This window comes from Amblyraja radiata, chromosome 26, assembly GCF_010909765.2.
Source record: "Amblyraja radiata isolate CabotCenter1 chromosome 26, sAmbRad1.1.pri, whole genome shotgun sequence".
NCBI classification, from domain to species: Eukaryota; Metazoa; Chordata; class Chondrichthyes; order Rajiformes; family Rajidae; genus Amblyraja; species Amblyraja radiata.
This window is the reverse complement of record NC_045981.1, coordinates 23,125,015-23,152,342: the sequence shown is the minus strand read 5'-3', so window position 1 is coordinate 23,152,342 and position 27,328 is coordinate 23,125,015. Positions and strand designations below refer to the sequence as shown.

Here is a 27,328-nt window from a genome sequence, read left to right as displayed (position 1 = left end):
ATACAGTCGACCACACCATCCTAATTGACCGTCTCCGGTACGGGGTTGGTATTGATGGCACTGCCCTGAGCTGGTTCGTCTCCTACCTCAAAGATAGGAGTTTCTCAACAAACATAGGCAACTCTTTCTCCTCCCAGCTAGCCTTTGCTGCGGGATTCCACAAGGCTCCATCCTAGGCCCCATTCTCTTATCGCTGTATATGCTCCCCTTAGGCCAAGTCATTCAAAGGCACGGCATTTCCTTCCACTCCTATGCAGACGATACACAACTCTATCTCCCCCTGAAACCCAACAACCGATCTAATCTGCTCAGCCTTATCCACTGCATCGTGGATATAAAGTGTTGGATGGCCCAGAACTTCCTCCAAATAAACGAGAGTAAGTCTGAGGTCATCCTACTCGGCCCCTCGGACTCAATCAAAACGATAGCAGGCAGCCTTGGAAGACTTATCCCGTTACTCAAACCTCACGTCAAAAACCTTGGCATGATATTTGACTCTGCGTTGAAATTTGACAAACAAGTCAATGCTGTGGTAAAAGCTAGCTTCTTCCAGCTTCGGTCGATAGCTAAAATAAAACAATTCCTCCAATTTGATGACCTTGAAACGATCATCCACTCATTTAACTCCTCCCGCCTTGATTACTGCAACTCCCTTTACACTGGCATCAGCCAATCATCCCTGTCCCGCCTGCAATTGGTCCAAAACGCCACAGCGAGACTCCTGATGGGCACCCGAAAAAGGGACCACATACCCCGATTCTGGCCTCTCTCCACTAGCTCCCTGTGCGGTCCCAAATCAATTTCAAGCTCCTTCTTTATGTATACAAAGCCCTTAATGGGCTTGCCCCACCTACATCAAAAATCCACCACACCACCTCTAGGTCTCTCAGATCGGCCAACTTGCGGTTACTGAACATCCCGCGGTCTAGGCATAAGCTCAGGGGCGACCGCGCTTTTGCGGTTACCGCTCCTAGACTGTGGAACAGCATCCCTCTTCCCATCAGAACTGCCCCCTCCATCGACTCTTTTAAGTCTAGACTTAAACCTTATTTCTACTCTCAAGCCTTTCTTGAGGTCCTCTGTATGTATGCATCTATGTATGTATTGTTGATCTATGTATGATTGTTTGTAGCACGTTAGTAACTGCACCAATGTAAAGCACTTTGGTCAACGAGAGTTGTTTTTAAATGTGCTATAGAAATAAAATTGACGACTATTAAATGTTGTTATTGTACTTTCCCCAACTACTTCCTCTTACTGCAAGTGCAATTCAGAGTGAAAAATTTGCTCCTCAGGTTCTAATAATGCTTTTCCCCCTTACCTTAAACATACATGCAAATCTTATCTGTATTCCTTTTAGCTTTGCGGCACCTTTCTACAACCTGGTGATCAAAATGTAACATAATACTCTAAGCGGGCTGGCTACCGAAGCTGAAGGGAGGAATGTGCACACATTTTCGCTGTCCGAGCACGACGTGAGGAGGGCTCTGACACGGGTGAACACGAGAAAAGCTGCAGGCCCCGATGGCATCTCGGGGCGAGTACTCAAGTCCTGTGCTACGCAGCTAGCTCCAGTGCTCACTACATTATTCAACCTCTCCCTGGACAAGTCCGTGGTCCCTGCCTGCTTCAAAAAATCTATAATTGTACCGGTACCTAAAAATGCCTCCCCAGCCTGTCTGAATGACTACCGTCCGGTGGCCCTTACCTCGGTAGTCATGAAATGCTTTGAGAGGCTGGTGAAGAAACACATCTGCGCCTTCCTCCCTCGGAACATGGACCCGTTGCAGTTCGCATACCGTCCGAACAGATCCACGGACGATGCGGTCTCCCAGGTCTTGCACACCGCTCTCTCCCATCTGGACAGCCAGAAGGGGGGCTACGTGAGGATGCTGTTCATAGACTACAGTTCAGCCTTCAACACGATAGTCCCCACCAGACTGGCCGGGAAGCTAATGGAATTGGGGCTCAACACCTCCCTGTGTGCCTGGGTCCTGGACTTTCTCACCGCCAGGCCACAGGAAGTCAAGATGGGAGGGAATACATCGAAGTCCCTCACCCTGAGCACAGGATCGCCCCAGGGTTGCGTCCTCAGCCCCCTATTGTACTCCCTGTACACACATGACTGTGTGGCTAGGTTCAGCTCCAACTCAATAATTAAGTTTGCTGATGACACTGTGGTGGTGGGCCTGATCTCAGACAACGATGAGAAGGCCTACCGGGAGGAGGTGGCTGATCTAGCACTCTGGTGCCAGGATAACAGCCTCCTCTTGAATATCAAAAAAACAAAGGAGTTGATCATGGACTTTAGGAGGGCACATCATCCGAGGACGTACACTCCATTGAGGATAAATGGGGATCCTGTGGATAGGGTGAACTGTTTTAAATATCTGGGAGTCCACATCTCCGAGGATATGACATGGGCATCACACGCCTCAGCACTCGTGAGTAAGGCAAGGCAGCGCCTTTACCACCTCAGGCAATTGAGGAAATTCAGAGTGTCTCCGAGGATCCTCCAGTGCTTCTACGCAGCGGCGGTGGAAAGCATCTTGTCCGGGAACATTACCATCTGGTTTTGGAATTGCTCTGCCAAGGACAAGAGAGTAGTGCGTTCGGCCGAACGCACTATGGGAACTTCACTTGCCCCCCTGCAGGAACTATACATCAGGAGGTGCAACTCCAGAGCCAACAATATCATGAGACCCCTTCCACCCCTGCAACGGACTGTTCCAGCTGCTACGGTCAGGCAAACGCCTCCGTTGCCATGCGGTGAGAACAGAGAGGTTGAGAAGGAGTTTCTTCCCAGAGGTCATTCGGACAGTAAACGCCTATCTCACCAGGGACTAACTCTACTGAACGTTTTTCCTTCCATTATTTATTATGTAAAGGTATATGTGTGTTTATGATTGTGTTTATAGTTTGTTTGGTTGTTTGTCTTTTTGCACAAAAGTCCGCGAGCATTGCCACTTTCATTTCACTGCACATCTCGTATGTGTATGTGACAAATAAACTTGACTTGACTTGACGTAGGAAAGAATTGCAGATGCTGGTTTAAACTGAAGATAGACACAAAGTGCTGGAGTAACTCAGCGGCACAGGCAGCGTCTCTGGAGAGAAGGAATGGGTGACGTTTCGGGCCGCGATCCTTCTTCAGACTGATGTCAGGGTAGAGGAAGATGCATAGATAAGTATAAGGGGCGAAAGCAGGACAAAGGGAATGGATATCAGGGAAAATGTAGAATAGATCATTGTTAGCTGGGAGAAGTAAGTAAGTAAGTACATTTTATTTATATGGCACGTTTAAATCAACTCGCGTTGAAACCAAAGTGCTTTACATAGAAGAAATAATTAGGTTTCCGTACATCCATAGAAAAATTAAAAAAAGAAAAATGACACAGCACATTATAGAATTTACCATGAACGTCCCCCCACAGCAGAATCAAAATTTCCCACTGTGGGGAAAGGCACTAGAGAGTTCAATCTTCTTCCTCTGTGATCACCCGAGGTCGGGGCCTATTTGTGGCCTCCGCAGCCAGTCCGATATTTTCAGGCCCTCTTGCCGGATGATGGAGCTCCGGCGTCTGGAGAAACACTCCTCAGTGGCTTGGAGTGCCTGGAACGGCCGCTCCCTCCCCGGAGTCCGCGGCACCCGATGTCCACAGGCCGCGCTGGTCGGAGCTCTGACTGTGGCGATTTCGGCGAGACATCCCAGGCTCCACGTTTTTTTTAATCCAGTGCCGCCCGCGGATGGACGCTCCGCAGACCGCAGCTCCTCGATGTTAGAGTCGGCGGTCACAGCACTCCGGAGCTTACCGCACTGTGACCCGGTAAGGCATCGCCCGCTCCGTGACGGTGTTTCAGTGCTGCGCCACCGCCGAAGCTGGGGTTTTGGCCAGTCCCGACAGAAGACGCCGCTCCAGTCCCGATGGTAGGCCGCGAGGAAGGGGCGATGAAGCAGCTCAGAGGGAAGCCGCCTCTTTGACCAGGTAGGGACTAGGAAATAAAGTTTCCCCCTTCCCCTCCCCCACCCACCACATAAAAGAAGACCTCCAACAAACATTTTTTTTTTAACAGGACTAAAAATAAAAAAGGGTGAAAGGACGGACTGCAGGCAGAGCTGCCATACACAACAGCGCCCCACTCCTGCAGTCACAATAGATAATAGTTGCATGAGTAGGCCAGTCGGCCCTTTGTGCCAACACCGCCATTCAGAGATCATGGCTGATCATCCACATACAGTTCCTGCCTTCTCACCATATCCCCTGACTCCGCTATCTTTAAGAGCTCTATCTAACTCTCGCTTGAAAGCATCCAGAGAATTGGCCTCCACTGCCTTCCGAGGCAGGGAATTCCACAGATTCACAACGCTTTGGGTAAAAATGTTTTTCCTCATCTCTATTCTAAATGGCCTACCCCTTATTCTTAAACTGTGGCCCCTGGTTCTGGACTCCCCCAACATCGGGAATTTGTTTCCTGCCTCTAGCGTGTCCAATCCCTTAATATGTTTCAATAAGATTCCCTCTCATCCTTCTATATTCCAGAGTATACAAGCTCAGCCGCTCCATTCTATCAACATATGACAGTCCCGCCAAAACTGCACACAATACTCCAGGTGTGGTCTCACTAGGGCCCTGTACAACTGCAGAAGGACCTCTCTGCTCCTATACTCAACTCCTCTTATGAAGGCCAACATGCCATTAGCTTTCTTCACTGCCTGCTCTACCTGCATGCTTACTTTAAGTGAGTGATGAACAAGGACCCCCAGATCTCTTTGTACATCCCCTTTTCCCAACTTGACACCGTTCAGATAATAATCTGCCTTCCTGTTTTTGCCACCAAAGTGGATAACCTCACATATATCCACATTAAACTGCATCTGCCATGCATCCGGCCACTCACCCAATCTGTCCAAGTCACCCTGCATCCTCATAGCATCCTCCTCCCAGTTCACACTGCCACCCAGCTTTGTGTCATCTGCAAATTTGCTGATGTTACTTTGAGTCCCTTCATCTAAATCATTGATGAATATTGAAAATAGTGCCGGGCATTGCGGTATCCCACTAGTCACTGCCTGCCATTCTGAAAGGGATCAGTTAATCCCTACTCTTTGTTTCCTGTCTGCTAACCAATTTTCTATCCATGTCAGTACCCTATCCGCAATACCATGAGCTCTAATTTTGCCCACTAATCACCTATGCGGGACCTTATCAAATGCGTTCTGAAAGTCCAGGTACACTACATCTACTGGCTCTCCCTTGTCCATTTTCCTAGTTACATCCTCAAAAAATTCCAGAAGATTAGTCAAGCATGATGTCCCCTTTGTAAATCCATGCTGACCCGAACTGATCCTGTTACTGTTTTCCAAATGTGCCGCTATTTCAACTTTTATAATTGACCAGCAACTTCCCCACCACCGCTGTCAGGCTAACTGGTCTATAATTCGCTGTTTTCTCTCTCCCGCCTTTCTTAAAAAGTGGGATAACATTAGATACCCTCCAATCCACAGGAACTGACACTGAATCTATAGAACACCAGACCAACGGGGGTCCGTTGGGTCCCGTTGCGGGGGGGGGGGGGTGGCCTTCGGCATCACACACACTAACCACCCCCACACACACACAGACAATAACCTCCCCCTTGATATTATATTAATATTATTCATTCTCTCCTTTTACCCCATCCCCCGCCCATTCCACACGCATAACCCCCCAACTGTGCAGGCGCGGATAGAGAAGGGGGGTGGGGGGTGGAGAGGGAGGGGGAGAGGGTAGAGATTGTGGGGGTGGGGGGGGGGGGGCATGGCGTCACAGGGGAGGGCAGAGAGGAGGGGGGGGCAGAGAGGAAGGAGGCAGAGAGGGAGGGGGGGCTGAGAGAGAGGGCCCCCTCCACCCCTCTCCTATCCCCCCTCCCTCTCCCCCTTCCCTCCTCTCTCTCCCTCTTTCTCTGCCCCAGGGAGGGGGTAGAGAGGGAGGGGGAGGGGGTAGAGGCAGCACCTACCTAGGTTGTAGAGCAGAAGCCTCCCCACCAGGCGCCGGACCCGAGCTAGGCTGTGGCCGGAATGGACCAGACCGAGACCCAGAGCGATCTGAGGACGGTCAAAAGCAGCAGAGGGCCGACCGATCGTGGCTTCCACGAGGGGAAGCCCACCCACCAGCGTGACAGACGATCGGGCTGGGGAGACAGAGAGGAGGTCGTCCCCTGTGACGGCCGTCACTGCCATTTTTCCACTGCGCTTCTCCACACCCGCACTGCAATAACGACCGCCACCGCCATGTTGTAGAACTTCAAGGAGCCCAGCGGAGCGCGCAACATGACTTGAGCACGTGTTTAGCGGCTTCAATCCAGAGCCCTGGGCGAGGGAGCGGCTGGGCCACGTAACTCGCAGCTCATGAAAAAGAGTGCCCAGCAGGCTGCCGTTGAAAATTCTGCGCAGCTCGCCGCGAGGAGCAGAGGCATTGTGACGCCATCCAGCTCGCTTTAGCTCGTTAGATTTTAAAAAGATCTCAGATTGGTGAACAATTTCAGTAAAAAACTCAGGAAATAATTAATCAAATTTTCAGATGAGTCGATTTTCGAGATCTTGAGGTAAATCTTTACAGGAATATGTAAACATTTCACCATTAGCGCGTCGGGTTTTAGAGGAGATGTGAATCACATATAAACACATAAATCTACACACAAATAAATACATCCACATCCAAGATCAAAGTTTTATATTATAATAGATTGGAAAATGATCACCAATGCGTCCATGGTTTCTAGAGCCACTTCCTTAAGTACCCTGTGATGCAGACCATCAGGCCCTGGGGATTTATCAGCCTTCAGTCCCATCAGTCTACGCAACACCATTTCCTGCCCAATGTGAATTTCCTTCAGTTCCTCATCACCCTAGATCCTCTCGCTACTAGTACATCAGGGAAATTGTTTGTCTTCCTTTGTGAAGACAGATTGTTCCCCATAATAAATTCACCTGTTTCAGTCTTCAAGGGTCCAACTTTGGTCTTAACTAATTTTTTCCACTTCACGTGCCTAAAGAAGCTTTTACTATCCTCCTTTATAAGGTAACAACAAAGCAAACAGAGATAAAATGTAGTCAGAGATTGTAAGACTGGTCGGAGATCTGGGAAGGGGGAGGGATGGAGAAAGAGGGAAAGCAAGGGTTACTTGAAGTTAGAAAAACAGGAACGGGGTATTGATTTTAGATGATCAGCCATGATCATATTGAATGGCGGTGCTGGCTCAAAGGGCCGAATGGCCTGTTCCTGCACCTATTTTGCTAAGTCAATGCCCATACCGCTGAGGTGTAGGTTGCCCAAGCAAAATATTAGGTGCTGTTCCTCCAATTTGCGTTTGGCCTCACTCTGACAATGGAGCAGGCCGAGGACAGAAAGGTCAGTGTGGGAATAGGAAAGGGAATTAAAGTGTTTGGCAACCAGGAGATCAGGTAGGCCCCGGCGGATGGAGCGAAAGTGGTCAAGAAGGAACTGCAGTCGCTGGAAAATCGAAGGTAGACAAAAGTGCTGGAGAAACTCAGCGGGTGCAGCAGTATCTATGGAGCGAATGAAATAGGCAATGTTTCGGGGCGAAACCCTTCTTCAGACTTTTGTCTACCCTGGAGTGAAAGTGGTCCCTGGACAGAGTCGAGGGAGGAGGTATAGGGACAGGTGTTGTATCTCCTGCATTTGCAGGGGTAGGTTCCTGGGGAGGGGTGGTTTGGGTGGGAAGGGATGAGTCAACCAGGGAGTTGCGGAGGGAACCTCTGTCCCTCTCCTACCCAAATCATTGTAATGGTTTCAAAAAGTGCAAAGTTAATACGCATTATTATTTGCTGTTAGCTAGTAATTCATAAAATAACAATATTTAAGGTTATAAATGTTATAGTTTAAAAAAAAATTCTGTCCACTCCAAATTAGCATTTTAACATGTCAAAGTTGTGCAAACCTATTTCAGTTCAGCCAAAATGAATTTGTGATCTGACTTAGCCTGAAACAAATATGACAACTTGACATTTTTATTATTACAATTGTTATCTTTAGATACTCAAGTAGCATTAAGATTCTACAAACTAAACATGACATCAGACTGGATTAACAGCAAGAGATCAGGAATAACTTTGAAGGTAGCATGCTAAAATAATATTCACAGATTACTAACAAAAGTCAACGATACTGGCCTACAACACTTATCATTCCATACTGGTCAGGAATTTGTGTATTGTAAAAGATCTTTGGTTTGAAATCTATTTAACATAGATGGAATCAGCAATTTGCTTTAAAGTTTCTTTAATAAAATATTATTAATGAGAATAGTGGATATGTGCCATGTTGCATTTGTATATGTGTTACTGATCGATGTAGAATGCATTTTGTGTTGGAATGGGCATGACTGGAATGTCATTATTTACAGAACTTGAGAATTTTCCAGCCTATTAAAATCCAACACTCAATCAGTACAATTTAAGAATAAGTTAACATAGTTTATTCAAATATTTACCTAGGGCTGTCCAAGGTCATTTTAAATTACATAAGTAACGTATTTTCCATACTGAAGGCTTTCCTGAACTTCGTTTCCTCAAAGAATTACAGGTTTGAGTATTAACGAGTAAATATTGCAAGGAGTGGTGTGAAACATTGTTCAAGAGAGCACGGTCAAGAGAGCAAAAAACAAAGAATGGAAGTAACTAAAACAGATGGTTTTAAAATTTGTAAACTTATTACATGCAAGTTGAAGAGGGGTGATATCCAAGGAACAAAAAGTTACAATATTAGGAAAAAGAGGACAGTGGACAATAAGTGTGCTTAAAAGCTGTATTCAGTAATAGTGTAAAGGAAACTAAGAAAAATGCAAACATGTTGAAAAAATACTTGTCATTAGTATTGATAGTGTGGGAACTGGTTAGTACAGTAGTTCTGCCTTAACAATCATTTCTATAACATGAATTGGATATAACGCAAGTGATGAATTAAGGAACACTATTGAATTAGATGGGCAAATTCGTTATAGAGTCATAGAGTGTGGAAACATGCCCTTCGGCCCAACATGCCCATATGAACCAACATGTCCCATCTACACTAGTCTACCTGCCTATGTTTGCCCCATATCCCTCTAAACTGTCCATGTACCTGTCTAAATGTTTCTTAAGCGTTACGTTAGTACCTGCCTCAACTATCTCCTCAGGCAGGTCGTTTTATACACCTACCACACTTTGTGTGAAAAAATTACCGCTCAGGTTATTAAATCTTTCCCCTCTCACCTCAAACCCGTCCTCTGGTTCTCGATTCCCCTACGCTGGGCAAGAGACATTGTGTATCTCCCGATCTATTCCTCTTGTACATCTCTACTAGATCACCCCTCATCCTCCTGCACTACAAGGAATAGAGTCCTTGCCTGCTAAACCCCTAAAGGCCTATAGCTCTGGGCCTTGAGCCCTGGCAACTTCTTTGTAAATGTTCTCTGCACCTTTCCCAGCTTTTTTTAATATACTCGTTATAACGTGATTTTTAACAGAGAGTTAGAGAAACACTAAGAGTTACGTTGGAAATTGACAAGCATTAAAAAAAATCTGTTTTAGAATGAAAGAGAATAAATAATGTTAACTTATTTAGGGGATGAAAGCCTGTTTCCATGTTACTTCCCTGCGGTAATCAGGCACCACTGTATTTTACGAACACAGCTGCTAGTTTAACCACTGATGACTACCGAAGTCGTGAATAATGCTTTTATTGATACCTTTGCATAAATACTCATACAAACAATGTAGTACAACTTACAACAATAGAAAATAAATTCAAGCTGTTAAAAAAAATTTGTTGTTGAAAAAACATTTTATGAGGTGATGACTTCATAGTTACAAAAAAGTTCAACGTCTGCACGGAAGTCAAATCCAAATATAGTAAATGCATGGGTGGATGGAAGAGGGAAAATGCAGGTTTGTATTGGTTGTCGGAGAAGAATTTGCTCAGACTTCAAGCTGATGAAGAAAAGTCAATCTGCGATCGGGCCCCCTTTAAAAAATAAGTTGCTGGCCGATTACATCGCTGGATTGAAGTTAAACGCGACTTCTAACGCCTTCAGCATCACTGATCACAAGTGCAGGACAAAACACAAGGTATGTCATTTATTTAACATCTTTTCTTGCTTTTTGGTGTGGTTTCATTTTAATCTGATGATGCAAAAAATATTATTACGCCCCTATACGATATCGGCCGTGTCTTGCCTGCCGTTAGGGGCTTAAATTGCCAGAAGTGGTGGCGCTGCCCAAGCAGCTACGGCTCGCCTGCAGTCCGTCAGTCTTTCTTCTTTTTGTTTTCTTTTTATCTTGTTAGATGTATGTTTTAGTCTATTTTTAGTTGCGTATATGTCGGGGGGTGGGTGAAACTTTTTTTTAATCTCTTCCTTCAACGGGGATGCGACCTTTTCCTTGTATCTCCGTCTGCGCTGAGGCCTAACATCGTGGAGCTGGCGGCCTCCAACTGGACGGTGGCAGACCCTGTGGACTCACCATAGCTGACTTCGGAGGCTGTGGTGGCGCTGTGGCTGCGACCCGACTTTGGAGCTTCGGAGGCTTCGGCCGCGAGCCCTGTGAACGGTAACATTGGGAGCTGGTTGGTGACCGATTTTCCGGAGCTCCTGCACAGCAGCTTTGCCCACCCCGAATCGCGGAGTTTGAATCGGCCCGTTCGCGGTGCTCAAAATCGACCGCGGGATCTACCATCGCGCACCGGGGGCTTCAACGTCGAGAGCCTCAACGCAACAGTTTGACTGCCTGACCGCGGGAGAAGAAGCAAGGAAGAGATAAGACTTTTTGCTTTCCATCACAGTGAGGAGGTGCCTGGACATTCACTGTGATGGATGTTTGTGTTAAATTGTGTTATTGGTGTGTTTTGTCGCTTTTTGCTGTCATGACTGCATGGTACGAAATTTTGTTCAAACTTGTTTGAATGACAATAAAGGAAATTCAATTCAATTCAAATCATAAATTTTGCGGCTACATACCGATCGATCACAATCCAGAAACAGCCATTCAAGATAATCAAATTCATTATTTTTTTGCACAATGTCATAAGAACATCTAAATCATTTATATTTTGTTATTGTCTATCCATGATCAATATTTTCATACTAAATATCTGAAAACTTCCACAGTAAAGTTTTAGTGAGATGTTTAGTATGAAAATATTAATCGTGGATAGACAATAACACAAAATATAGATAATTTAGATGTTCTTATGACATGATTATGCAAAAAATGATTTTGATTATCTTGAGAGTGGATGTTTCTGGATTTTGAACAAATGTCTGAAAAACGGCCCTTGCAGTGAGAAAGAGTAAAATTTATGGGAATTAAACATTCAATTCCTTCCATTTGGCATAGAAATTCATGACAAAGTGAGATTTAAAAATCATGTTATATTGTGAATTCTTGTGTGAATGGGATCAGTTTGTTATTTGGATACTTAGGCTATTTAAAAAAATATTGTTAGCCTTTTCTTAAGAATGAGATAGATGTTTAGATCTAGTAATTGAATTTAGATGACTGATGAATATGATTTTTTGTTGGGTATTTACTATTTGTTTTAACGTTACAATAATATTAAAGTTCTGATCTTGAGAATATCACATTTTTGAATTTAAGGCAGTCTGGGTGTTTATTACTATTTCCGTCATAACTTGTTAATTTTGTATTTAGCTACTTAATTAGGTAATTAACTAATTATATACTTTAATTTCAGGTCATCCAAGTAAGATGTATCATATTTGTTTTAGAATGCTTCAATCTATAATAACTGAAAATTTCATTCAGTTCTCTTAATTTTTAAGAAAGTTGTGGGCTTTTATGTCAATTGACTGTCCTCAATCACAGCTTTTGTGTTAAGTTAATGGAAAAGCAATAGGAAACTAATTTCCGAGTATGAAAATGACCATAACTTTGTTAATACTGAAGATATGCAAGTGAATCTTCTACAGTATTCCTACTTGTAGTTGCTTCATTCCTACTTGTGGTTGCTTCAAAATAATCGTTCATAGCGTCTTCTCAAACTTATAGACATCCGAATGTCCCCTCAAGTAATTACACATTTTCTGTCACTGTTGAAATGTACAAAATACAGTACCAATTCGTACACCAAGATCCCACAAACAGCAATGAGTTAAACATCCTGATGACGGGATGGATAATTCAACTTCTCCCTTCACAATGCGGTCTGCCTCATCGATTCTTTCAGCAACTTCCCTGAGCATTTTACCATTAGTAAGAATTCACTTGGAATTCTGTATAAAAGTGCATGGAGGTCATTTCCATCACTGAAAACATACACTTTGATGCTACATCTGAAGAAAACAACAACTCCAAGGGCACTGCGCACTCTCAATATAAATAAGTGTCAGCCTAGATTTTGTGTTCTACTTTCACAAGTGTACTTTCACCAAAGCGAGGTACCTAACCATATTTAACATATATTAAAATTCTTGCATGGAACAAGCCACTTTATAAAAGAATGACTATAATTAGTAATGTGATGTGATAGTAAAGAAACAAAATTATTAACAAAAATACAGGCACCATCCAAGTTGTTAACATTTCCTGTCATCACAGCTTGCCTAAACCAAAAATATTCAAAGCTTTTGTGTAATGTTTAGTTAATTGGAGAACAGGCCAACATTATATCACAAATTGCTATTGCTGTTTAGCTACTAATAGGATTACATCCATGGCTAACAAAGGAATGTTGGAAAAGCAGAGGGCAAAGTGATTTTGAAACCATTTATGGCAAAAGCACTGGAAATATTCTGGCTTTAAGTCAAAATTCCATTTGTTGTCAATTAAAACTTTTTGTACAAAATGCCTGCATTGCCAGTGTTTGCAGTGGAAATGAATGAAAACATTTACACAATTTTAGTGCATATTTTATATTGTGATCAGAGAACAATCTGCAATCACAACAACCACTTTAGTAAATATTGTGTGCAACTGAGGATAGTTTTAAGAAAACCTTATTTAAAACATATTCAACACTTCTGCATTTCCTTTTATTACCAAAACCTTTATTTCAGCCTTCCTTCAAAAGAATGAACCTTTGCTTTGAAGACAATACACAAACCAACTCTAGGACACACAGATACAGAACTTCATTAGCACCCATAATCTATGGCTGCCTGACACATCAATAACTCAGAAAGACAAGGTATTTTGTTTACATACAGCGCCCTCCATAATGTTTGGGACAAAGACCCATCATTTATTTATTTGCCTCTGTACTCCACAATTTAAGATTTGTAATAGAATAAAATGACATGTGGTTAAAGTGCACATTGTCAGATTTTAATAAAGGCCATTTTTATACATTTTTGTTTCACTATGTAGAAATTACAGCTGTATTTATACACAATTCCCCCAATTTCAGGGCACCATAATTTTTGGGACACATGGCTTCACAGGTGTTTGTAATTGCTCTGGTGTGTTTAATTGCCTTTTTAATGCAGGTATAAGAGAGCTCTCAGCACCTAGTCTTTCCTCCAGTCTTTCCATCACATTTCTAAACTTTTATTGCTGTTTATCAACATGTGGACCAAAGTTGTGCCAATGAAAGTCAAATAAGCCATTATGAGACTGAGAAACAAGAATAAAACGATTAGAGATATCAGCCAAACCATAGGCTTAACAAAATCAAATGTTTGGAACATCATTAAGAAGAAAGAGCACTGGTGAGCTTACTAATCGCAAAGGGACTGGCAGGCCAAGGAAGACCTCCACAGCTGCTGACAGAAGAATTCTCTCTATAATAAAGAAAAATCCCCAAACACTTGTCTGACCGATCAGAAGCAATCTTCAGGAGTGGATTTCTCAATGAACACTGTCCGCAGAAGACTTCATGAACAGAAATACAGAAGCTACACTGCAAGATGCAAAACACTGGTTAGCCGCAAAAATAGGATGGCCAGGTTAGTTTGCCAAGTACTTAAAATAGCAACCACAGTTCTGGAAAAAGGTCTTGTGGACAGATGAGACGAAGATTAACTTATATCAGAGTGATGGCAAGAGCAAAGTATGGAGGAGAGAAGGAACTGCCCAAGATCCAAGTGATACCACCTCATCTGTAAATACAGTGGTGGGGGTGTTATGGCATGGGCATGTATGGCTGCTGAAGGTACTGGCTCACTTATCTTCATTGATGATACATTGCTGATGGTAGTGGCATAATGAATTCCAAAGTGTATAGTTCTATCTGCTCAAGTTCAAACAAATGCTTCAAAACTCATTGGCCGGTGGTTCATTCTACAGCAAGACAATGATCCCAGACATACTGCTAAAGCAACAAAGGAGTTTTTCAGCTAAAAAATGGTAAATTCTTGAGTGGCCAAGTCAATCACCCGATCTGAACCCAATCAGCGACACAAAAAGGTTCTTGAACCAATCAAGTGGATTCATTATTACTGGTATTGAGATTATATTTTTATTTAAAATCCACAATTATTTAATTACCCAAATTTAAATTTTGCATTAGCCATCAGCCATCAGCCATGACTGGAACTCAACTCATGTTGATGGGTTAAAGATCATCCAGTGCAGTAAATTAATGCTATTATACCCTGTATTTAACATATTCTCTTTGTTTGGTGGCGTCTTTAAAAAGAAATCCTGTTATTATAAATACATTTATTCTGATCATTCAGAAAAGCTTCCTTTTTCATTTTGTTTTAAAATTAGGAGCAACGATTTCCAAATAGAAGTCGAGAACAATTCATTACTTTTTATTTTTATATTCTTTTTGCATGTTTAATTTATCTCTTCCAAGTTCAAAACAAATCAGCAGCAACAATTCCCAAGTTCAGCAGTGACAAATCCCATTTAATATCAACTTCAGTGTAATATAACATCCCAAAGCATGTCCAGAAAAATTATTAAATAACATTTTATACCAAGCCATGGCAAGAACATGCAACAGATGATTGAAATCTTGATTAGAAAGGTAGGTTTATATCGATCTGGAGGGACGCCAACGCCGTAAAAATTTGCGTATAGTTGGTCTGAGCGAAGGTCGTGAGGGGAGTCAAGATCCTCGAAAATTTGTTGCAAAACTTTTAATGGATATTTTGAATTTGGATCATGAACCCCTGTTGAGCCGTGCACATAGGGCTCTAAGACGGGCCCCTGGGATAGGTTCATCGCCCAGACAAATGATTGTAAAAGTGGCCTTTGACCATGTCTTCGAAGAAATGATGAAGATAATAATAAAAAAGAGAAACCTGAAATACGAGGGAGACAACATCAGTATTTTTAGAGACTTCCCAGCAGAAGTGGCCAAGAAAAGAGCTCTATTTAAAGAAACAAAAGGTATCCTGAGGAATGTACAGAATACTAAGAATCTGAGATATGGCTTGATGTACCCAGCAATACTGAGAGTAACTTATGATGACAAGGAATATCGTTTCGTTAAGCATACTGAAGCATTGAAATTCGCCCGAGGCATACAGCAGAAGCCAGAAGATGAAGAGAGAGAAGATGCGGAGGAAGAACCCGAGGGAGAAGGAGAGGACTGAACTTTTATCATCGACCTGTGGTTATGAAATACTCACTTAGAAGGAAGTGGAATAATGGGCATTTAGTAGTAGTTCTGTATTAATTATTAGAAAATATTTAATTATTCCATGATAATAGTATTACATATTATAGTATTAAATACAATTGATATTAGTAATTAGCAAATAGTAATATGAATAATAGAAATAATTACTAAGTACTAAGTATATAAAGTTAGTACCCCACCCCAATATATATAGCATTTGAGATAGGAGCTGGTATAATCAACATCTTTTTTTTATTAAAAAAACGGAAGTCTTTAGATTAATGGCCACGTTAGTGTGGCTTTCACCTTCACATACTACACACTATACAAGTGTAGTTTCTTTTTTTTCTGAGCACCCTATTAACACCCTTTACTTTTTTTTATTATTGATATTTCTTATTGTTTTTGTTTTTTATTGATCTTATATTATATATTATTTGAATGTAGATGTGAAGGATATTGTGTATTTAGTTTAAGAAGACATAGATGTGGATTAAGGTGGAAAGAAATTCTCATTGGATTGATGTCCGGGTGCAACGGGGAGCTGGGTGAGTCAAGAAGGCTACTCCAAAAAAAGCCGCCCTAATAGTAAAATGCATGATATAAAGGTGAAGACTGGGGGTGATGGAGTAACCTTCTGCAGTTGGAATGTAAAAGGAATTAATGAACCAATTAAAAGGGGAAAGGTATTAGCTCAGTTGAACAGATTGAAGACAGATGTCATTTTCCTTCAAGAGACTCATCTTAAAAAAGATGCTCAACATAGATTAACAGCTAAATGGATTTCTAAGGTGTATCATTCTACATTTATTCATAAATCTAGAGGAGTTGCAATAATTATTCGCAAAGGTATACCTTTCATACAAAGTTCTATTATAGAGGATAAAGAAGGCAGATATGTAATAATTACAGGGGAATTATATTCAAAAAAGGTAATTTTAATGAATATATATGCCCCTAATTTTGATAATCCATTATTTTTTAAGAAAATATTTAATAATATTCCTATATCCACTCAACACAATTTAATAATTGGAGGTGATTTAAATTGTACTTTAGATAATTATCTAGATAGATCATCCGCAAAAAGGAAAGCTGCCTCGAAATCAAGTAAATTCATAAATGCTTTTATCAATACATCTAATATTAAAGACATCTGGAGGTTAGATAACCCATCCGGACGAGAATATTCTTTTTTCTCGCCCGTACATGGAACCTATTCGAGGATAGATTATTTTTTAATAGATTCTAAATTACTTCCTTTTACGTATGATGCAAAATATCATAATATTATCATCTCGGATCATGCGCCATTAACATTTAAGATAAAATTAAAAGATATATCTAATAAAACTACTACCTGGAGATTTAACCCTCAGATATTAAAGGACAATGACTGTTGTAAATATGTGATGGATCAGATTAAATTATTTTTTGAAACTAATGATAATCCTGAAACTTCTCCATCACTATTTTGGGACACATTTAAGGCATTCATGCGTGGCGCAATAATATCCGCACAAGCACATCTCAATAAAGAAAATCGAAAAATAGAACAAAATTTAGAAAATGAGATAAAACGTCTAGATAATGAAAATATAAAACAGCCTTCCAAAGAGTTAAGTAATAAAATTGCATCAGTAAAATATAGATTAAATAAAATATATTCTAATCAAGTGATTAAACTTTTTCAACAAACTAAGCAAGTGTATTTTGAATTTGGAGATAAGCCACAAAAATTACTAGCACGACAGCTTAGAAAATTAGAAGATGAGAAGATGATACACGGAATTAGATCTGAGTATGGAAATATATTAATTACTCCAAAAGATATTAATGATAGATTTTTACAATATTATAAAAATCTTTATTCGTCAAAACTAACAGGACAAACAGATAGTATGGAAATATTTTTACAAGAATGTCAAATCAATAGCTTAGATCAGGAAGGTAGAGAATTGTTAAATGCTGAAATAACAGTAAAAGATATTATAGAATCAATTAGTTCGCTTAAGAACGGAAAAGCAGCGGGCCCAGATGGCCTGAGTGCAGAATTTTATAAAAAATTTCAAGATCTGATTTCCCCAAGATTACAAATAATGTATAGATATGCATATGACCAAGGAAAATTACCAGAATCTTTAAATGAATCCACAATTACACTCATCCCTAAAGTAGATAAGGATTTGGAAGATCCTGGATCATATAGAGCGATTGCCCTTTTAAATACAGACCAAAAAATATTAACTAAGGTCTTATCTAGGAGATTAAGTTTAGTGATCTCTAAATTAATACATTATGATCAAACAGGTTTTATCCCAAAACGTTACTCATCCCATAATCTCAGACGTTTGTTTAATATTATATATTCAAAAAGAATACGAGATACGGAACTAGCGGTTATATCACTAGATGCAGAAAAAGCGTTTGATCAGGTGGAATGGATGTATTTATTTAATATAATGGAAAAGTTTCAATTGGGGGATAGATTTTGTAAATGGGTAAGAATTTTATACTCGAATCCTATGGCAAGAATTTTGACTAACCAAATTTTATCAGCCAAATTCAAACTCTCTAGGGGATGCAGACAGGGATGTCCGTTATCACCCTTATTGTTCGCATTGGTGATAGAACCATTGGCGGAAAAAATTAGATCTGAACCTGAAATATATGGCTATAATACTGATACAACAATTAATAAAATTTCTTTATATGCAGATGATGTTTTGATTTATATTACAAAACCGGAAATTAGTATTCCCAACCTGCTAAACATTATAACTAAGTTTGGTGCATTTTCTGGGTATAGGATTAATTGGGATAAAAGCGAGATTATGCCAATAACAGGAATAAATCTTAATACATTACAACAATACCCATTAAAAGTAGTTACAGACAAACTTAAATATTTAGGGATTAACGTAACTAAAACTCATAACTCATTAATAAAATCCAACTATCCTCAACTATTAGATAAACTTAGAAAAAATATTTTATATTGGAAAACACTGCCTATATCCATGATTGGTAGAATAAGTGCCATAAAGATGGTATTTCTACCGCAGTTGTTATATTTGTTTCAGGCTATTCCTTTTTTTCTTCCGAAAACGTTTTTAAAAAAAATTGATAATATTGTCAATAGCTTTATTTGGGATTATAAAAATCACAGAATAAATAAAAAACATCTATGCAAAGCTAAGATAAATGGAGGATTAGCACTTCCAAACTTTTTATATTATTTTTGGGCTGTTCAGATTAAGAATATGAATTTCTGGTGGGTAAATATGGATCATGAACCGACATGGTTAAATATAGAAAAGGAGGACTGTCTACCTTTCAATGTAGGTTCGATAATTTTTGCACCAACGGAAGTACAAAAAAAATATTATAAAGACAACCTAATAATATATAATAATAGACGTATTTGGAAACAAATAGTTAAGACTCTACACTTGGATAATCTCTCATTTAGATTACCAATTATGAATAATCCATCGTTTAAACCTGCTATATTAGATGGGGGGTTTAAACAATGGGATGATTTAGGAATTACAAGGATAGAACATCTGTATAGAAAAGGAAAATTTCTTTTATTCCAGGAGTTACAAGATATTTATGGATTGTCTCCACAACATTTGTTTAGGTATTTACAAATTAGAGATTATATTAAATCCAATACACAAGATTATAAAAATAAAGAAGCAGGATTGTTAGATGAACTGTTTAATTTATATCCAAATACAGAAAAATTAATAGCCTATATATATAACATCATTTTGGATAAGGAGAATCCAATAACGGAAGTATATCGTCAAGCATGGGAAAATGAAATGGGATTGGCTATAACAAAAGAAAACTGGGAAGAAAGTCTACAACGAATACACCGGTGTTCATTAAACGCCAGACATATACTGATACAATTTAAAGTATTATATAGGTTACATTATTCGAAAACTAAATTAAATAGTATTTTTCCGAATCTCTCCGCTATTTGTGATAAGTGCAAGAAAGCAGAGGCAAATTTAATACATAGTTTCGTTACATGTCCTAAATTGAATTATTACTGGACAGAAATCTTTAAAGTTATTTCTGAAGTCATCAAAGTTAAATTGGACCCTAACCCAAAGCTAATAATATTTGGAATTCCGGATTTACATCTATCACTTACAGTAAATCAAAGAAATTTCTTTGATTACTGTTTAATAATTGGAAAAAAAATCATATTGAAATTTTGGAAGGGAACATTATCCCCCACAACCAAAATGTGGGCAACAGAGATGATGGAGACGTTACATCTGGAAAGAATTAGATTTGTCCTATTGGACAAGTATAATTCTTTTGAACAGATATGGTCTCCATATATACAGTATTTAGAGAAGTAGCTGTTCTTGGCAACACAGCTCGACGTGCACCCTGCGGGATTTGGTGAGAATAATTCATTTTTATATTGGAATTACATATATGTCTTTATTGATACTATCACTTGTAGTAGTGTTATTAATAATACATATTGTGGTTACTAAAAATGTTTTTTTTTTTTTTTTTTTTTTCGTTTCTCTTTTCTTTCTTATATATAATCAAATTATTATTTAATCACTCTCTTAATGATTTATTCTTTCTCTATTCTTTCTCTATCATTATTTCTAAAAAAACAGTAGATAAGTATTACTAGTGTTTTACTTAATGCAAATTGAATTAATTTGATATAAAGTTGTTTGAAGCATTGTAATTGATTACCTTTAATAAAAAAATATATTAAAAATAAAAAAGAATAATTAGATATAAAAAAAAAAAAAAAAAAAAAAAAAAAAAAAGGTAGGTTTAAAAGGAGTTAGAGAAATGGAGTCGAAGGGAGAGAATTTCATTGCTTGGGATCTCAGCAGTTGAAGCGATGACTGATAATGGTAAATAGATTAGCAGCAAGCTGTCAAAATTAAGGAAGTGACCAAGAGGTGATGGTCGAACATGATTCAACTGGTCCGGCATTGTTTCTTGATAAAGAAAATTTTGAAAGGAAAGCCACACACTGCATACAAGATTCAAGATTATTTAATGACCACACAGTCAAGCTGGTGGAATTCATGTTCAGTATAGGATTTTACACAATAAGCTGACTCCAGTCATGCAGACATACAGTTTGTGGTACAGAAGAACACAGTAAGCAGAACATAACATAACATAAAACACAGACAACATACAGTATACAGTACATGCACGGGGTGGCTTTGTGATATTATCATAGAGTGTTCAGAGTTCGAATTGCATATGGGTAGAAACTGTTTTTGAATCGTGATGTTTTGGCAGTCAGTGAGCTGTAGCGCCTCCCTGAGGGCAGCAGGTTGAAGATGTGGTAAGCTGGGTGGGAGGGATCAGAAATGATTTTCTTCACCCTTGACACGGACCATTTGAGATTGAGTGATTCTATTGATGGGAGGGGGGTGCTGATGATTTTGGATGCTTTGTTGACAATGCGCTGTAGTTTATTACGGCAGTGAGTGTCCAAACTGCTGTACCAAACTGTTATTGATGAAGTGAGCATGCTTTGGATGATGGCTGTGTAAAATCGGATTAGGAGATGTTTCCTCACTCTAAACTTCTTGAGCTGGCGGAGAAAGAAGAGTCTTTGGTTGGCTTTTTTATAAATGTGGTCTGAGTTGGTTTTCCATTTGAGGTTATTGCTTATGTGAGTGCCAAGAAATTTGAATGAGTCAGTGGTGGATATGGGTTCGCCGGAGATGAGTAGGGGGGGTCTTGGTTTGTGCCTTTCGTCTGAGGTCGATAAGTTCATGGGTTTTTGATGTGTTGAGTAGGAAGTTATTGTCTGTGCACCAAGTGACTGCTTTGTGTGTTTGAGTGCGGTATTCTGTTTAGTTGTTGTTAGAGATGAGACCTATGATGGTTGTGTCGTCTGCGTATTTGTATATTTTGACTGAACTATACTGGGATGTGAGTTGATTTGTATAGAGTGAGAATAACCAGGGTGACAAGACGCAGCCCTGAGGGGCTCCTGTACTGAGGTGCAGAGGGTGAGATGTGGTGTTGTGTATCTTCACCCTTTGTTGTCTGTTCCAAAGGAAGCTATGGATCCAGTGACAGATGCGGGGGTCAATGTTCATGTCCGTTAATTTATGAAAGAGTTTGACCGGGTTGATGGAGTTGAATGCAGAACTGAAGTCCATGAACAGGATGCGGGCGTAAGTGTTGGCGGTTTCCAGGTGTTGCAGAGTGTGATGGATGGCCAAGTTGACTGTGTCTTCTACTGACCTGTTAGCACTATATGCAAATTGATATGGGTCCATGATGGAGGAAGTGCTGGTTTTGAGGTGAGTGAGAATGATGCGCTCAAATGACTTAATGGCCACGGATGTGAGGGCAATCGGTCTGTAGTCATTGAGGCAGGATGTTGTGTTAGACTTGGGCACAGGAATGATGGTGGATTGTTTGAAGCACTGGGGCACTGAACATTGGCAGAGGGAGGTGTTGAAGATGTTGGTGAAGACAGGGGCCAGTTCTGCAGCACAATGATGGAGCACTGCTGGGCTGATGTTGTCTGGGCCTGCTGATTTATTTTTCTTCTGTCTCCTGAAGGTAGTCCTCACCTCGGCCTCATGGATGTGGAATGGAGGGGGAGGAAGAGGAGAGGGGGACGATGGTGAAGAGACTGGAGACTGTTCAAACCTGCCATAGAAAATGTTCAGTTTATCTGGGAGTTGATGATCATTATCAGGGATGGGGGTGGATTTCTTTTTGTAGTTGGTGATTTCCTGAAGTTTTTTCCAGACAGTTCTTGTGTTATTGGTTGAGATTTCTTGTTCTATTTTGGTGGCATAATTGTATTTGGCTTTCCTTATTGTAGACCTTAATTTATATTTTGCAGCCATATAGTCCTGCTTATTTCCAGTTTTATATGCAGCATTTTTCTCAGTTCTTAATTGTTGAATTTCTTTTGTGAACCAGGGCTTATTGTTGTATTGTTTAACCGTTCTTAAAGGGATACAGAGTTGCTCGCAGAATTGGACATATGACGTCACTGTGTCCGTGTAGTCGTGGAGGTCACCAGCTGCGCGGAAGGCTTCCCAGTCAGTGCATGTGAAGCAGCCTTGCAGCTTTTCGATGGCGTCTGTAGACCACGACCTGACAGATTTGGGCGAAGTTTATGAGGATATGAATTTTCTGTGTCAGAGATGTGACAGGCTAGTTCGCTCATGGCGGCGTTAGCATTAGCCTCAGGTGGAATGTAAACACCGATTACAATGACCAATGCAAATTCTCTGGGGAGGTAGGTGGGCCTACATGTGACAGTAAGGTGCTCCAAGAGTGGGGAACATACATGGCTGAGTGAGGTGGAGTTTGTGCTCCAGCGTTGGTTTACCATAATGCATATTCCGCCACCTTTTGACTTGAAAAATAGTTCAGCTGACCTGTCGGCTCGGTGAAGTGTATATCCTGGCAGCGTTACTGCTTGGTCGGGCACTGACTGATCCAACCGGGATTCAGTCAGGTAGATGGCAGAGCAGTTGCTGTAGTTCCTGTTGGTCTGGATCAGAAGCTGGAGTTCATCCATCTTGTACCGGAGAGATCTAACATTTGACAGCAGAAGGGCTGGGAGAGGTAGTCGGTGTGGGCGCTTCTTGAACCTCGAGAGGATACCGGAGCGCCTGCTTCGTTTGCTGGTCTGCGGCCTGCTTTGTTTGCCGGTCTGCGGCCAGAATGTGGGGAGGCCCGGAGAAACAAACGTTATTTCCTTCGGTAAAGATGGCCCCAGGACTCCATGGGTGTTGAGTTTGAGATTTAGAAGTTCCCATCGGGTGTATTAGATTACACATGACACTTTACAAACGTATAACGCAGGCACAAGTACAAGAGACAGGAACACAACTTGTACTGGGGCGAGCCTCGCGGCCGCCATTTTTTTATCTCCTGGAAAATGTTGTAACATGTTTGAGACAGTTTTACAAAAGATATCTGTATTTGGCAAATCCAAATGGTCAGCATTTTTTTGCATTACGTACTGAAAGCAACAGATGGAAATTGTCATATACTGTGCCAAACAACCTCAAATCCAATAGTTAACAGGAACGAACTACCAACTGAGACAAATCTGGAAACTCAATTGCTGCAACAAATTTTCATTGAACAGCCTTTTAAGGAAAATTCCCAATTTTCTATTATTACCCTAAAAGGTCAAAACCAGAAAGTCATTACTTATACTGCTATTCTGGAAAGGTTAAAAGGCAACATTACGTAATGTTTCTTCTATGCAACTTGCATTTCTCAGACAGCAATGACATATCTTTCATATTCCAAAAATGAAAATAACTATTGCCCATTCTGAAAATACAATTTTGAATCGTTTAAATAAAAAGGCACCAGCCCCTTTGCTGGCCTCCAAGGACAACGTTTGAAAGGCCTGACATCAATTTAATTACAATAAACATTTGATTAACATCTAGCTACTCAATAGTTTAATAGTGAAAAAGGAATATTGGACATTTACTATCCTAAAGACTTAATTTAAAATGAGCAAAACATTGATGAAAGGGTGAAAAAATGAATGAATGGTGCCCTTAATATAGCTTCTAGAGCAGCTTAAAGCAAGCTCAAAGGTTAAAAGATCAGTATATGCAAGTGAGGAACTTACAGTTAATTAATTTCAAATCCCTACTTATGCACACATTTTCTGTTCTCTTTTCAGTCTTTTCTGAATTCATAAGCTATGATTGGCATTATGCTAAGAATGAATTAACTATATACATCAAAAATGGTTATGAAAGCACAGCAAATGCAAGTCATCTAATTTAGAATTTAACAACATTCATCATATGCAGGAGTCACAAAATGGAAAATAAATAATTTGCACATTTTGACATTTAAATCCATTTCCTGATCTAATTTGGTCAGTTAACAGAATTGGCATACATTTAATAAACAAAATACAAATAGCATGTTAGGATAGCATTTTCCACAACTAACGATTTCGAAATAAAACCGCCACCAAAGTTAAGTTTGTAGAATATATCTGGTTGGGCTTTTTTTTGATAATTAAAATGGTAGATTTTCCCCATCATTCTTTCCCTGATAAGAACCAGTTATTCTTCTAAGCTTGATTTTTTTTTTAAATGGTCCAAAAAGATTAAGTTCAAACATGTTGTGCAATCTGAATAAAATGCCAGGTAGACAATTGATTCAGTTATTGGAGATTCATGGCAATATTATTTTATAACAAGGATCCTCAATGAGACAACACAAGTAGTACTATACGTCTGAAGAAGGGCTTCGACCCAAAACGTCACCAATTCCTTTTCTCCAGAGATGCTGTCTGACCCGCTGAGTTACTCCAGCTTTTTGTGTCTATCTTCGGTTTAAACCACCATCAGCAGTTCCTTCCTACACCTGTAGTACTGCGTGCAGTTTTGATCTTCTTACCAACAAAGAATATATTTTCCATTGAGCGATTGCAGAAATAATTCATTGAATTGGCTTTAGGGAATTGTGTTAGTTGAATGACGAAAGATTGAGTAGACTGGGACTATATTTAAAAGAACGATAGGAGATCTCCCTTATTCTCACAGAGCCGCGCAGGCTAGTTGCAGGGAGAATGTTTCCCCAGGCTGGTGATGACTTTAGGATCAGTTTGAGAATAAATGGCAAGCTGTTTAGAACTGAGATGAGGAGAATTGTTTCATTCGGGGATGAGGGACCTCTGAAGTTCTCTTCCCTAGAGGCTGTGGAAGCTGTGTTGCTGTGTAAGTTCAGTTAAATGAACAAAATGCAAACATTTAAGAAGGAACTGCACATGCTGGAAAATCGAAGGTAGACAAAAATGCTGGAGAAACTCAGCCGGTGAGGCAGCATCTATGAAGCGAAGGAAATAGGCAATATTTCGGGCTAAAACCCTTCTTCAGACTGATGTGAGGGTAGGGGGGCAGGAAGAAGTAAGGAAGAGGAGGAGCCAGAGGGCTAGTGGGAGAGCTCAGAGGGGGAGGAGATAGTAAGGACTACCTGAAATTAGAGGTCAATGTTCATACCACTGGGGTACAAACTGCCCAAGCAAAATATGAGGTGCTGCTCCTCTAATTTCCGGTGGTCCTCACCCTGGCCATGGAGGAGGCCCAGGACAGAAAGGTCGGATACGGAATGGGAGGGGGAGTTGAAGTCCTGAGCCACCGGGAGATCAGGTTGGTTATTGCGGACCGAGCGAAGGTGTTCGGCGAAGCGATTGCCAAGCTTACGCTTGGTCTCACCGATGTAGATCAGCTGACATCTAGAGCAGCGGATGCAATAGATGAGGTTGGAGGAGGTGCAGGTGAAGCTCTGTCGCACCTGGAAAGACGGCTTGGGTCCTTGAATGGAGTCATGGGGGGAGGTCAAGCAACAAGTGTAGCATTTCCTACGGTTGCAAGGGAAAGTGCCCGGAGAGGGGGTGGTTCAGGTGGGAAGGGACGAATGGACCAGGGAGTTACGGTGGGAGTGGTCTCTGCGGAAAGCAGACAGGGGAGGAGATGGGAAGATGTGGCAAGTGGTGGGGTCACGTTGGAGGTGGAGAAAATGACAGAGGGTTGTACTGGGAGGGTGGAAGGTGAGGACTAGGGGGGACTCTGCCCTTGTTACGAGTGGGGGAATGGGGGGGAGAGAGAGCAGTGTCACGGCGTATCGAAGAAACCCTGGTGAGAGCCTCATCTATGGTAGAAGAGTGGAACTCCTGTTCCCTGAAGAATTAGGACATCTCCGATGCCCTGGGGAGCAGATGCGGCGTAGACGGAGGAATTGGGAGCAGGGGATGGAGTCCTTACAGGAAGCAGGGTGGGAAGAAGTGCAGTCCATATAGCCATGGGAGTCAGTGGGTTTATAAAATGCAAATATTGACAGTTTTGACTCCCATGCCCAAGTTTCTGCAAGAGCACTTCAAATATTTATTCAAAGAATGCACAGTAATCAGCTGAATCTGCACATAATTGGTATGATGTGTCTTGATGTGAAGGCCGAGTATGTTCTCTTCCATGCAACCCAGCTTTTGATCGTACAATAACTATAATGCTGCTGGATACACCATTCTTCTGCTTTGCTAAAGTTTCTTCAAGCTATTTAGATAAGGATGAATGTTTCAATTGCATTCATGAACTAGAAATAATGCCAACAGTAGAAACTATACCAGCTACAATTAGCTGATAGCCAGGACGTGGTTGCAATAGATTGTAAACTGAAACCACATGCAAAATATTTTAATAACCAGGGAATAGAATATGCATATTTCAGACTTCTTTGTTGCAAAGAACTGTTTAGATACATTATTAAATATTGCACATGGGGCAATCTACAATGGTATGATAATTCTTCTTTAAACTGCCTTTCCTCTCAAAAGTTCTTGTAAAGGTAATTCTAAATCAACAAATGCCTTATCTACACCAAAATACCATCCTGGAAAGTTTCCAATCAGGTTTCAGGACCCACCACAGCACAGAGTCTGCCTTGTTGAAGGTACACAACGACCTGCTTCTCGCCATCGACTCCGGCTCCTGTGCAATCCTGCTTCTTCTTGACCTCAGCGCAGCGTTTGATACAGTGGACCATACCATCCTAATTTACCCTCTCCGGTACGGGGTTGGTGTTGATGGCACTGCCCTGAGCTGGTTTGTTTCCTACCTCAAAAATAGGAGTTTCACTACCAACATAGGCAATTCTTTCTCTTCCCTAGCTAGCCTTTACTGCGGGGTGCCACAAGGCTCCATCCTAGGCCCCATTCTCTTCTCCCTGTACATGCT

The 27,328-nt window shown here is 40.7% G+C and overlaps 1 protein-coding gene and 1 long non-coding RNA gene across 3 annotated transcripts in view; both read right to left on the bottom strand.

Moving 5' to 3' along the window:
• Positions 1-27,328, bottom strand: part of LOC116988057 (protein outspread-like) — a 298,795-nt gene that overhangs the window by 133,615 nt on the left and 137,852 nt on the right. The window lies entirely within an intron of this gene.
• LOC116988058 lies at positions 59-27,328 on the bottom strand. The gene is made up of 3 exons (XR_004415851.1): positions 27,233-27,328; positions 9,157-9,160; positions 59-86 (listed from the first exon to the last, which is right to left on the bottom strand). It is a non-coding gene; the product is annotated as an uncharacterized LOC116988058 (long non-coding RNA).